Raw genomic sequence first — 12,903 nt, 5'->3', positions numbered from 1 at the left:
CGGATGAAGGCACAAGACAAGAAAGAAATGTCTAAAGCGTGAGGTGCAATAAAACTTTAGCTCTCAGAGATCCAGCCTCGCCGCGGAACCCGATAAAACAGGAGCCTATATCAACCATCTCCTTCATCAAGGGCTGCAAAATAGTCAACAAACACAAATATAGTATCAATAAGTTGAAAATTGTTCAAGTAAGCAAACAAACGCGACAAACAAAGAAAGATATCTTACATCATCAAGGAGAGGAGTTAACAGACTCCCGGTGGCAATCTCCTGCTTGCCAGCAGCACCCGTTCTAGCTTTCTTCTTCTTGGATGCTCGGGGGCTGCGCGCTGGGCTGACACTTCTGGAGCAAGGAAGGCTGGAGGCGAAGTTTCTGGCGCAGCATGCAGTTCCTCGGAAAGGACCAGCGTATGGCAGGTCCTTGTGTTTGCTGGCCTATGAACTTCGAGTTCTAATTCTTCTTCGTCATCCCAGTCAATACAGCAGCAATTTCAATACACGAAAATAAAAAAACAAGATAGTTGGAATTAAAGAGGGAACAACTTACGAGCTGACGTTGCCAGTAGCAGTGAAGGGGTCGAAGATTCCTTGTTCTTCAGGAGAAGATTCTTTGGTGGCTGGTTCAGAAAGTTTAGACGCGTCGGAATCTTCTTCGTCGGGGTTTCTCTTCCTCTTGCGCTTATCCGGAGAAGCAGCAGGCACTACTAAGAAAAGGCCTATAGTTGTACATGTTATCGCCGGCGCACAAAAATAATGGTAGGCCAGTGGTATTTACCGCTGGCGTACCAATATCTTGCTGCGCTGGTAGTACTGATGTACTGTTGGCGAACTTTTCGGATGGTGCGCTGGAGCTAATGATTTGACTAGGTGCAGCTGCTGCCCGTCACATGCCACCGGCGAACCACCTACCAGCTTCGCCAGCGATATGTAGCTACCTCTGGCGTAGGAAAGCATGGTCCGCCGGCGATACTTTTTAGCCTAGACACATGCATGCGCATTGGAATATAATTAAGCCTATATCGGCTGTCTTGAGGAGAAGCGTGCTACCTGTTGCCACAGCCTAGCTCCATGAAGTGATGGGTCATACAGTACTAGCAATCTAAAGGTATAATTGATGCACCCCCATGGGGCTCTCACAGCGCACCTACCTTCTCACCCGTCGGATCTTCATGTAACGGTAAATCTCGTCCGTTGGATGTGGGTTTTCCAACTGAATCCTCCCACTAGCTAACCCCATGCAACAGCCATATGTTACCCGCCTCAGGCTGCACGTGGGTCCCACCTTCGGCCGGGTCCACTCGTTGGTGACTGTGGGTACGATTTGGTTCGGTCAGGGTCGCGTGGGGAGATCTCCACCCGCAGGGGTAGAGTAGGCATTGGACTCGTTTTCACCGCGACATATAAAAGGCACCCTCCCCACGGTGAAAACCCTAGCCCCTTTTCCCCACTGCCTAATCCCCGAGCGCTGCCTCGCCTCCCCGTCGCCGCCGCTCGCGCCACCTCCCCTACCGCGCCGCCGGCCGGCAGGAGGCCGAGTTCATCGCGTCCCCATTGCTGGAGGAAGTGCAGGTCGTCGCTGACCTCTCCTTCCGCGCGGTAGGAGGCCAGGAAGGCGAAGACTTCGAGCGAGCCGAGCAGCCCGACTACGGCGGCCGTGGCCGGCGAGGCGGCCGGCGAGGCGCCCTCGCGACCTCCTCCATCCCCGCTCGACGACCTCGTCCTGACCACGACGGAGCACAGGTCGTCGGGGTGGATGTTGCAGCGGCTCGTCTTCATTTCCCGCAGATAGCCCCGTCCCTCTGCCCCCCCTTTGGTTAGATTAACTGGAAGCACAGCCGTTGATCTCAGGTCTCTCTCTCCCTCTCTCTCTCTCTCAGTTTACTTTGATTAGCATATTATTACCTACATAATGTTTCAGAGATTTCAGCGGTGTTTGCCTAAACAGGAGCACTTGACTGTAGATTTAGATGGTGGGATTAGTAAACTTTATAGATCTATTAGGTTATAATTAGGTCTGGTTATACTAATTTAGCAAAGTGTTTGGCTTATAGATGTATGGATTTGGATGATAGTGGATCTATGCTTGATAGTCCCTGTAATACAACAACAAGGTAGCAAGCCCCCTTACTCGATTGCTTCTCATGTGTCCCTCATGGCTCCCTTTTATTGTTTTCACGTGCAATGCGTGCTCCAGACTTGAGAATGTGAATAAATGATAGGTTTGGGCAATGGTAATATATATTCAATTTTCTGCTACCTGCGATGAGTTATTTGATTTAAGTACAAATATATATCTTTCTTAGCTAAATATGTTCTTAGTTGTAGAGATTTTGCTATTACTTTATTCAGCTTCAGTTAGACGGGTTTCTCAGATTTATTTTTATGTTGCTTCTTTGTGCAGGTTGAGTTAAGCAAGGAAAGAGAATGGTGGGTTTCTCAAGTTTTACTATGTATGCTCGCATAATTTTATTCTATGTTTATGAATCGTCATCTGCTCAACATATATGAATACCTAGGTGATCCTGCGCTTCAGCACTCAACTTCATTTGGTTCATTCCAGCTTATATTCCTGAAAGATTCTAGCTACATTCTTTTGCAGAAAGCAAACGATCATTTCGCTGATATTTTTCTAATATTATTTCAAGGAGAGATGCCCAGTTTTGTTATCGGTACCGGGTATATGGAAGACGGTGTCCACGAGCATGATCAAGAATTCAAGATGTTCTTTATATCAACGATAATGGCCCCTATATATTTCATAATTTCAGTATGTCTCCTCCGTATGTATTTCTATCACCTGAGCAATTCAGTGGGTATGAATGTCTCTTCTCAGTTTATTTTTTGGATTCTTACTTGCACATCAGATAGTGACAGCCATCTTTTCGTGTCTGCATATACACGTCATTCTATCTTGGTGTGTTTATTTGGTTTGGTTAAGGCCATATGATTTTTTTTCCTTGCGAATCCAGTTGTCCGTTATTTCTATCTTTAGACAATGCAAGACGACCTGGTGATAGATGCCATTAATTTAAGCTCATGACTGAAACCTTCTCCAGGACAATCCATCTTCTCCTTGTTCCATTTTTCAGTTGAATACATGGTTGCTTAATCAAATTTTAGAGTCTTGGTGTGGAGCTTGCAGCTGATGTGTTCGACATGTACAATAGATACTCTGCCTACCGTATTTTATTTTGTGTTCCAGGCTGCAAATTAGCCTACACCTTGCACATCAAGAACATTTTGATAGAAAGAAAAACGGGGCTTTTTTTTATGTTCAATACCCGTTTAGTTTTAGGGGGTTCTATATCTCTAATCGAATAAATTGACTTCGTATTGGCATTTTACTGGCAGCTATCTCCATAGCTAGAACTAAAGGAGAATACTTAATAATACGGCGAAACATTTATACAAAACACCTATCCCGAGCACACGCAAGGGAACCGTAGACATGCAAGTGAAATCCAATCCACGAAATAATTTGATCCATGGACGACACCGTTGTGGTAAAGGTCGTAATTCCAGAGGAATCATTACCGCAAGGCATAGAGGAGGAGGTCATAAGCGCCTATACCGTAAAATAGATTTTAGACGGAATCAAAAAGACATATCTGGTAGAATCGTAACCATAGAATACGACCCTAATCGAAATGCATACATTTGTCTCATACACTATGGGGATGGTGAGAAGAGATATATTTTACATCCCGGAGGGGCTATAATTGGAGATACTATTGTTTCTGGTACAAAAGTTCCTATATCAATGGGAAATGCCCTACCTTTGAGTGCGGTTTGAACTATTGATTTACGTAATTGGAAGTAACCAATTAGGTTTACGACGAAACCTAGAAATCGATCACCGATCCAATTTGACTACCTCTACGGGATAGACCTCAACAGAAAACTGTTGAGTAACGGCAGCAAGTGATTGAGTTCAGTAGTTCCTCATAGAAAATTATTGACTCTAGAGATATGGTAATATGGAGAAGACAAAATTGAAAAATCAATGGAATTACACCGCCCGCTTCTGTCAAAACATTGAATTAGCAAGACATCAAAAGAAAGAATTTATCGACCATGAAAAACACTCAAATGCCAAAATGAACAGGTCCGGTTAAATTCCACTAAGGTTAAAAAAAGAACGACCCCAACCAACCACGATGGCAAAACGCTCCTTTTTTTAGCTATTTTTATTTTAATAAAAAAAATCTTGTATGAAAATACATGCAAGAGGAACACCCTTATCATTTGAGCGAAGTGTAGGCAGAAAAATATAAATATGGAGTAAGGTCTATTGAACAAATAGAATTTGTAGATACTACAAATTCTATTTGTTCAATAGACCATTGTCAATGGAAATACAATGGTAAGAAAACAAATTAGATAGAAAAAGTAAATAAAATAGGGGCTTATATTGGATTGGCACGACATAAATCCAAATAGGACTAAGAAGGAGGTAAATGTATCAAAATCGATATCAAAATCAAAAAGATGAAAGATGTACAATCCAATTTCTCGATTCAACAGAAGCCCAAAGAGGTGCATATGGTACCCAACTAAGAATAGGATAGATATGTCAAAAGCAGGTCTGATTACACCTATTTCTAATCCTAATCTGATTACACCTATTCCTAATCCTAAATAGAATGTAAGGACGTAGGGATTTCTATGTAAATGGAATGAACTTATAATCCGATGATCGAGTTGATTCCATGATTATAAGTTCATAACCCTAGCGCCCATTCCCATTTTGGGCGGAACAGATCTACTAATTCTTTTATTCCAGTTAGTAAGAGGGATCTTGAACTAAGAAAGAAATAGACCTAGCAGCTAAAAGAGGGTATCCCGAGCAATTGCAAGAATGGGGTTCATTGATATTCCTGGTAAAGTAGATGCTATCACACATACAGTCATACTCAATTCGATGGAATTGTTTGATCTTAAATTGTTAAAGCTTCCATAAAAGCTAGACTAAGCAATAAAGTACCTCGTATTTTACCTTCTGCTTCTGGCTGTCTCGCAATACCTTCTACAGCTTGTCCTGCAGCAGTACCTTGACCAACTCCAGGCCCAATAGAAGCAAGCCCTACGGCCAATCCAGCAACAATAACAGAAGCAGCAGCAATTAGTGGATTCATGGTGAGTTCTTTAACACCAGCTTGAAATCCAACACTTGCTTTAGTTTCTGTTTGTGGTGACATAAGTCCCTCCCTACAACTCTTGAATTAAGAATTCTCACAATAACAGGGTCTACTCGATGTGAATTAGGCGTAAATCCAACTTTAGCAAAAATCTCGTAAAACAAAAAGGATATTCAATTAATATAATATCAACTCATTAAAGAAAATTGAGGGCATACTTAAGTTAATGAAGATGTTTCATTCATATATACTGTGTACACTCTGTGTATCTTCTATCCTACAGGAATTCCGTTATAGGAATTCAATAGGAATTGAGTTGTTGTTATGGTAAGTTAACACGGTTCATTACTAAACCGTGGATTTATATGCAATTTTTTAGTTCTACTTTTGTGATTTCTTTGAAACTGTAACTGATCTCCATTTGTATCTTATTAAGTTATGATAAGCAGTCATTTCTTGGATTGTATTGTTACTCATCATTTGCCTCGTGTGCGACTTGTTTACAGTGATGCTATGTTATATTTCTCCTATTTAAAATACAAAATAATGCGTTGCCATATATGCCATTACTCTCTATTGTTATCACTTGTCCTGTTAAGTGAGCTCTGAATAGTTTTTCTTTTTTTTCATCCTAGCTCTGAATAATAGTTTAGGCAGTTTTGGATTATATTGTTACGTCTATGAATAACATTGTCAGTGATACTGCAACAATTAGATACAGCCTCTTTCAAAAGTGTTATTAAGTGGAAGCTTTGTCAAAATAATAGCAATTACAATTTAAGAACCATGAGGGGTCCATGAAAAATACAGTGAAACGCCTATGGCTCTAGGGCCAGACATGGTTTCTTCGTTCATATAAAGAAAAATGATTATTTTACCTATTGCCAAGCTATAGTTGTATGTATTCTGTCTTTGGACCATGGTATTTTAGATATTTAATTCCTTTCTAATTATGTTATTTACAATTAGCTTTGTAGTCTTTCTTCGCTTAAACAGAATTCTTAAGCATGATCCCAGTTACTTATTTTGCGTTCAGCTTTCTTATATTTTTGTTATATTCATTTTTTCTGTGGGGGTTCACTCTGTTCATGATGTGGTGTTGTGTATCAGCAGCAGTCAAATGTTTCAATGATTTTTCCCATTTTCTTCAGATTATCTGGTGTGCTAGAAGGTTGATCTTTAGACCGGATGCCATGGCCACTCTACTGTCTTTTTGTGTCATGCTCTTTGGAAGGTTGATGTTTTTTTGTCGTGGCCTTTTGGTGATCAGTAGCAGGGCGACGAGGCCTCTAATGTTTCATGCTCAACCCCAACTTGTCTAAAAAATGACACCGGCCAGCAGCCCAACTTCTTGCGCGTTGAGCCCTAGGTGAGTGTACTGTAAACATGAACAAGCGGTGATGTTATTTAGATGAGCTCCAGTTTATTGATATTTGGGTTCTTGTTAAACTAGCCAGAATATCCGTGTTGATTTTGCCAAACAAGTGTAGTACATTAAATTGAAATAGCTAGAAGCAAGCGGTGATGTAATTTAGATGAGCTTAAGTTTATTGATTTTAGTTCCCTGTTAGACTAGATAAAATATTTTTCCTGGTTGGAAAACATAGATGTCCTTGGTTAGCTGGCTTTGGTTATGCTCCCTAAACATTTTTTTCCTAATGCAGGTCGTTGGGCTCCGGTACGGATGCACGCTCACCCTGTGTTCAGCATCTCTGGTATTCTTGTCTCTTTTGTTGATCATCAACCCAGCGTTGGTGCGCTCTGCCCTCACGCCGGATACCCGAAGCTCCCCGAAATGCCCCGCCACTGGCCCTATTATTTTTTAATTACGTGTGTCCCAGGTTGTGCTTGTGATCCAATGTGCCCCTCTGCATCCCATGTGCTGCCCTCGCTGGACTTGCTAACTGTCGCAGGTGAGTGCATCCTCTCCAGCTAGATTTGTTGAGTCAATTAATATGAATCCGAGGAAGTACTAAAAATTGTAATGAAATATTCTACTTTTTGTACACTTTCTACCACATGCTTAATTAGATCCAAAATTGACTTCATATATTTTTAGTTAGCGATATTTGTATTGCTTTATCAGCCCACATAGATGAAGGGAGATTTCGACTTTCCTTTCAAAGATTCAGTTAAAATATCTCATGTATTATACCTAATTGTATGCAAGGCCATGATATAACGGAGGTGTCAGAAAGTTCAGGTGAGATCCAAATACTCCATAACCTATGATTTCCTAGATATTGGTGCATTATTCATGATTACTGAATTAAGAAACCACACCTTTCTTAAATTAAATTGTAAGAAAGGCTACAGAACTATGATGTCATTAGGCAGCAAAACTTAAATCTGCTACCTGATGTTCTGCTTGGATATAGGATTCAGTTTTTAATTGCGGAAATCTTCCAATTTGACACTTCTGAGTTGTAGTGTGCAGACTTTCTACTTAATAATGTACCTTCACCATATACTGCTCGGTCACCACTATATACTTGGTGGCTATGGACAAGATTATGAGGCTTATGGTTGTTTTTATGCACAACCTCAAGACCCTAACATGTATGGTTATGGATCTTATGCGAGGTACCCCAATTACCGAGAACCGAAGCGGCGCAACAGCCGCCGCAACAGAAGGTGAAGTTCCTCGATTGATCTCAGTGCATATCTAGCTCTAGAGAGTTGCAAATTCAACACTGAATTCTATTTGACCACGAGTCCAACATTTCAATAGTAGTGGTGATAACCATGAATTTTGCTGACTAATCTAAATTTGTGTTTCCTTTTGACATGTACCAACTGAGAAAATATTTATTAGTTTGAGTGCTCTTATCTTTACATGGATTGTCATGCACAGAAAACACGAGAAGAAATATTGATATGTGCTTTCATGTAAGGGCTAACCTTGCTCAGGTATGAAACTTTAAATAAACCAACTGCCTGAAGGTACCATTAACAAAATGGATCATTTTAATTTGTAACCTTGATATTGTGATTGTTCACCATCTAATACTTCAGTACTTTGATTGTTAGTGATTTGACTATATTCCTTACAGGGAAGAAACAGAGGGAAAGCTTGAAGGCATTTTATTAAGGAAAATTTGCATGCTCTAATGCACGATCAGGGTTTTTAATTAATTGTGTTTACTTCATCTGCTCCTATGTGAGAATTCCTCTCTGTTTCTAATTTGTCTTCTTTCATCCTTTTTTTTGGAATTCACCTTTTCTTGCTCAAACAGAACCAATAGTTGACTTCTCTGTTTAACATTAATATTGTTTATATTTATATTATTTCACTTTGATAGCTATTAGCGTCGTGGGTTCCACTTGGTGGACCTCAGTATTTATTTTAGTTTGCGTTGCTGCAGATCCCCTGCTTACTGCTTTTTAGTTTGTATGTTTCATTACAATAGGATTTTTAAAGGAAGTTGGTTTGTTTGATGGGAAAAAAGATGTGTTCTGCCAATGGAGATGGTTCAAGATACATCCTTCATAGTTATATTTCAAGAATTATTTTAGGTCACCTCTAAAAAAATAAAGAGAACACAGACCATGGTAACATTCAGGTCGACCATTCAAAATAACCACCTTATTTGAGCTTTTTCAGCAATATAGTTCATATCATGTTAATTTCCCAGCAATGCATAGTCCTCGCCATGTTTGTTCTTCCAACAGCCCCAAGCACTTTCCTATTTCAAACAAAATGCCATTTTTTTTATCTGTTGTTTTTTCCACATTTGTTTTTGCAATTGAATCATCTTAATTTTGATGTCTTTATATTGATAAATTTATTCCTCATTTGACAGATTTTAAGCATCTACATATCCATGAACATGCCCTCCTAATTTTCACTGATGATGTCAAATCTATGATCGCTATTGCAAGAAGGTAAGATATGATATATGATTAAATGTACATGTTCCGCTACTCAATTTTATTTTGGCTTCTATACATGATAAGGCCTATGCCCCTTTTATAAGAATAAACTTAAAATATGTTCTCATCCATAACTAATCAGGTGCTATATTGGTATTCAAGTCTGATTGTACATTTTCCTTGCTGTATGTACTGTGTCTGCTGCAAACTATGTATTTTCGATGCTTATTTCTGATGGTTGGTGCCGCTGATTGCATTGCATTTCTTATTTTGGTCCTCTTTATATGACTATTCTGGACGTGCCTGTGAATTTTGGATGCTCCTGCATCACTATCCTGATGTATTTGTTTGTTCACATAACCAAAATTGTTTTTCTTACATTTATTAGTACTACCATGTTAGTGGTGCCTTATAAAGAACCTTCTTTCCGTGATTATTAACAAAGTTCAGTAATGAACTTGGTTCTTCTTTGCAAATAACTTCTGCGTTATAATAGGATCACTGAATTTAGTGAGAATTACTGATTTCTAAATTGCTAGGAATAAGTTGGAAGTGAAGCATGATTAAATACTCTCATTTATTTATTGATGTGGGAATGATTAAGGGCTTGGTCATCGAGGATGGCTGCGAGCAATTAATTATCCTGTGTTAGCAAAGTCATATGCAAGCATAGTCATTGGTAGCCTTGAATTACTGCAAGTTTATTTCCGACAAGTGTGCATTTTGATTCCTAGAAATAATTAGCTTATTATCAAGTGTATTACAAAATTGTTATCAGTGCGAAAGACCAGGTCTGCGAGCCAAGGAGCGCATAGATAAAAGCGTTTATAATCTTGGCTAGATTTGCCACAAGATCAAAGAGTTTATAGTCCTTGCCACATGCTCGCTTTAGTGCTCGTTATGAAAGGCACTCCTTTCGTTATGCCTTATGTGTGCAGTATTCATCATCTTGGTGAATGGTATGTTCTTTCTCTTATGATAATTAGCATATTTAGTTTCTAGAACTTGACGTGGCTTATTTATCTTAAAATATTCCATCGGTATTAGTCTTTTGATTATGCGAACTTGCTCAATTGTTCACAAGATCTGTTTCATTTTGATATGTACAAACAAATTAGGTTTTTTTTTTATGTTGCAAGTGGTCATGTATTCTTACACTTGAAGCACGGCCGTTTATGTTCATCAGATAACATGCCAAATTAACCAACTCCTTTTGATCCATAATAAGTGTCGTGGTTTTATTCAAATTTGAACTAAAACCATGACAGTTATTATGGATTGGGGAGAGTACTATATTTTAAAAATGATATATTGGTACTTCCTTTCTAAAGTCTGTAACCAGGGGATCTAGGTGGAGCTGGAAAGGGGAGGGACACCAGCGGGCTATGTTTATTTTGATGGTCATTGCCACAGAACTGTCCTTTGTTTGCCCTAACGTATGTTGTATGTATCAGCTATGTAGTGCATCAGTGTCATGTATTGTCTTTTCATACCAACTTCTGATTATGCCATGGGTAATTTTACTTTCATGGAATAGTACCATACACCATAAGAAGCACTATGATATAGACCTCAGGTTTTATTTGTACTGAGCTGTTTATTACCTGTTTGCAGACTCACAAGCAACGATGAGATCTTCCACGTGAGGCGAAGTTTAGTACTATAAAGCTTGTGTTAATTGAGTGTATGTTTTTTTACGTAAATGCATTTATGAACTAGGATTATTTATCTCTGTCTAGCAGTAGTATCATGTCAGTATTTGGTGCCTTATAAAGAACCTGCCTTTTGTAATTACTGGCAAAGTTTCGTAATGATCTTGGTTCTTCTTTGCCAATAATTTCTGCCTTATAAACATCTTTGTTTGAGCAGGTTCTATTCTTTTATCTATGCCTAAATGGTGACAAAAATCATGCTGGGGAGGGTTAACCTATGTCATATCTTTGCCAAGAATTCCTGAACCTATTAGGATATAAAACTGATGCTCCAACCATGATTTTAGTTTCTAATGTTTTCTTTGCATTTGTATTGACACAGCCTTAGATCATAGAGTTATTGGGCTTAGGAGTCATAGAGTAATGCAGCATGTGTGCTCACATGATTTTCATACCTAATGAGACGTCTGTGTTGTTGCCTTACAGATGGAACCTCAGTATAACCGTGACTTGGGTTTGCACAACTGCCATTGCATTGTTGATACATCCCGGATATCTTGCTTCCCACTCAAGTTGCTCCATTGAGCAGCAGTGTAGCCTACTATTATGCTTGCTTTGGTTTTGTACAGAAAGTTCATGGGTTGCAATTTTTTAGATGAATATTGAAATTCTTGGAGAACTATACTGGTATTGTTTGTATCTCTGAATTTTGGGATCTGTTAGTTTTCTCTTTTATCAAGCAGAAACTATGAAAAACTCCAGATTGCCTTGGATCATGTGTTTGCAAGATGGCATCTACCTTTTTTTTTACGTTTTTGTTTAACTTCATGCATCATCTCACTTCGTCCAAACCAGTACTCCACCAATCATGCTCTGTAGTTGTCACTTATAAAAGATGAAAGAGCTCAGTTTTAGTAGCATATTTTTACAACTGATTCACAAAAGATGAAAAAGTATTATCACTTTTCCATGTATACACGAGCCCCATGGGATTGTACGCCAAGGCGCACTTTAAAATCTAGTTGTAGTTAGTAGTAAATTGGATGCATGAATCTGCCCCGCTCACCACCACACAAAAAGTCAGAAAAAAATTAATGCTCAGTGTGGGCACGAGCAGAGCCTCTCTTTCCTTCTCCTTTGTCTTTCTCTCTCTCGCGTTGTTGCGCTTCTTCTCCCGCACGCTCGCCGCCTAGCACTACCTCCGCCGCTGTCCGATGTGCACGAGCTGGAGCACCTCAAGATGGAGGCGCACGCGCTGCACGTCGGTATCCCGATGTCCATGATGTCGGACGCCGCAGAGGTCCACCTCTCCATCGACGGCGCTGGCGAGGTCGATCCCTGCGCCGCAGAGGTCCACCTCCCATCAAGGCGCCGGTGGCCTCCTCAAGCTCCCAGAGCGTGAACCAGGCGCCCGTGGCCCCCTTGAGCTCCGCGGCTGCCGGACGTCGTAGAGGTCCACCTCTCCATCGATGGCGCCGGCGAGGTCGATCTGGATGCAGCAGAGGTCCTCCTCTCGTCGTCAAGGCGCCGGTGGCCTCCTCGAACTCCCCGCTGCCAGACGCCGCCGAGGTCCACCTCTCCTCGTCAAGGAGCTGGTGAGCTCCTACCGCATCCCGCTCTGGATGGCGACCGACGGCCTCGATGCCCTCGCACCCACTACAGCGATCGCCGCCGCTCGCCTCCACTCACACGCCCGCGCGCAAGCTCCGCTGCCCCACGCCTCCACCTGCCCGCCCGCACTAGCTCCCTTGCCGCTCGCCTGAAGCCGCGCCAGCCCAAGCTGGCAACCACATTGAGCCCCTGGCCTCGCATGCCTGCACCCCCATCGCGCACGCATCTTCTCAATCGAGCTCACCCCCGCCCGCTCGCATAATTTTCCTTTCTGCCTCGTCAAGGCACCGACGCGACAAGGACGGCGACACGGAGCTCCGGCCGGAGGTGGAGGAAGACGTTTGGGACCAGATTGCGTTTTTATTTTCTTTTTAGGGTGGTCTCTGTAATTTTCCTGCCAGTTCTAATGTGACAGCCTGCAGGGATACATGTGCAGCCTTTTTTATTCTTAAAATCCCATAACGCTTGCGAACCTAACGTACTGCGCTGGCAATGCTTTGTATTCCTATGGCGAATGAACTGGTGCACCGGCAGTATATAGGTACCACCGGCGTCTTCCCACTGGCGGGCGGTAGTGCACCGGGAATAGCCTATTTTACTTCGCCGGCAATAGCATGTTTCCTAGTAGT

General features: G+C 41.2%; 1 long non-coding RNA gene across 1 annotated transcript; it reads left to right on the top strand.

Moving 5' to 3' along the window:
* Positions 1-10,643: 10,643 nt before the first annotated feature.
* On the top strand, positions 10,644-11,434 carry LOC124649463. Its single transcript, XR_006986651.1, has 2 exons — positions 10,644-10,695; positions 11,150-11,434. It is a non-coding gene; the product is annotated as an uncharacterized LOC124649463 (long non-coding RNA).
* The last annotated feature ends 1,469 nt before the right edge of the window (positions 11,435-12,903 follow it).

This window comes from Lolium rigidum, chromosome 4 (assembly GCF_022539505.1).
Source record: "Lolium rigidum isolate FL_2022 chromosome 4, APGP_CSIRO_Lrig_0.1, whole genome shotgun sequence".
Taxonomy (NCBI): Eukaryota; Viridiplantae; Streptophyta; class Magnoliopsida; order Poales; family Poaceae; genus Lolium; species Lolium rigidum.
Note: the sequence above shows the minus strand (reverse complement) of the source record. Positions and strands in the feature narration are given on the sequence as shown.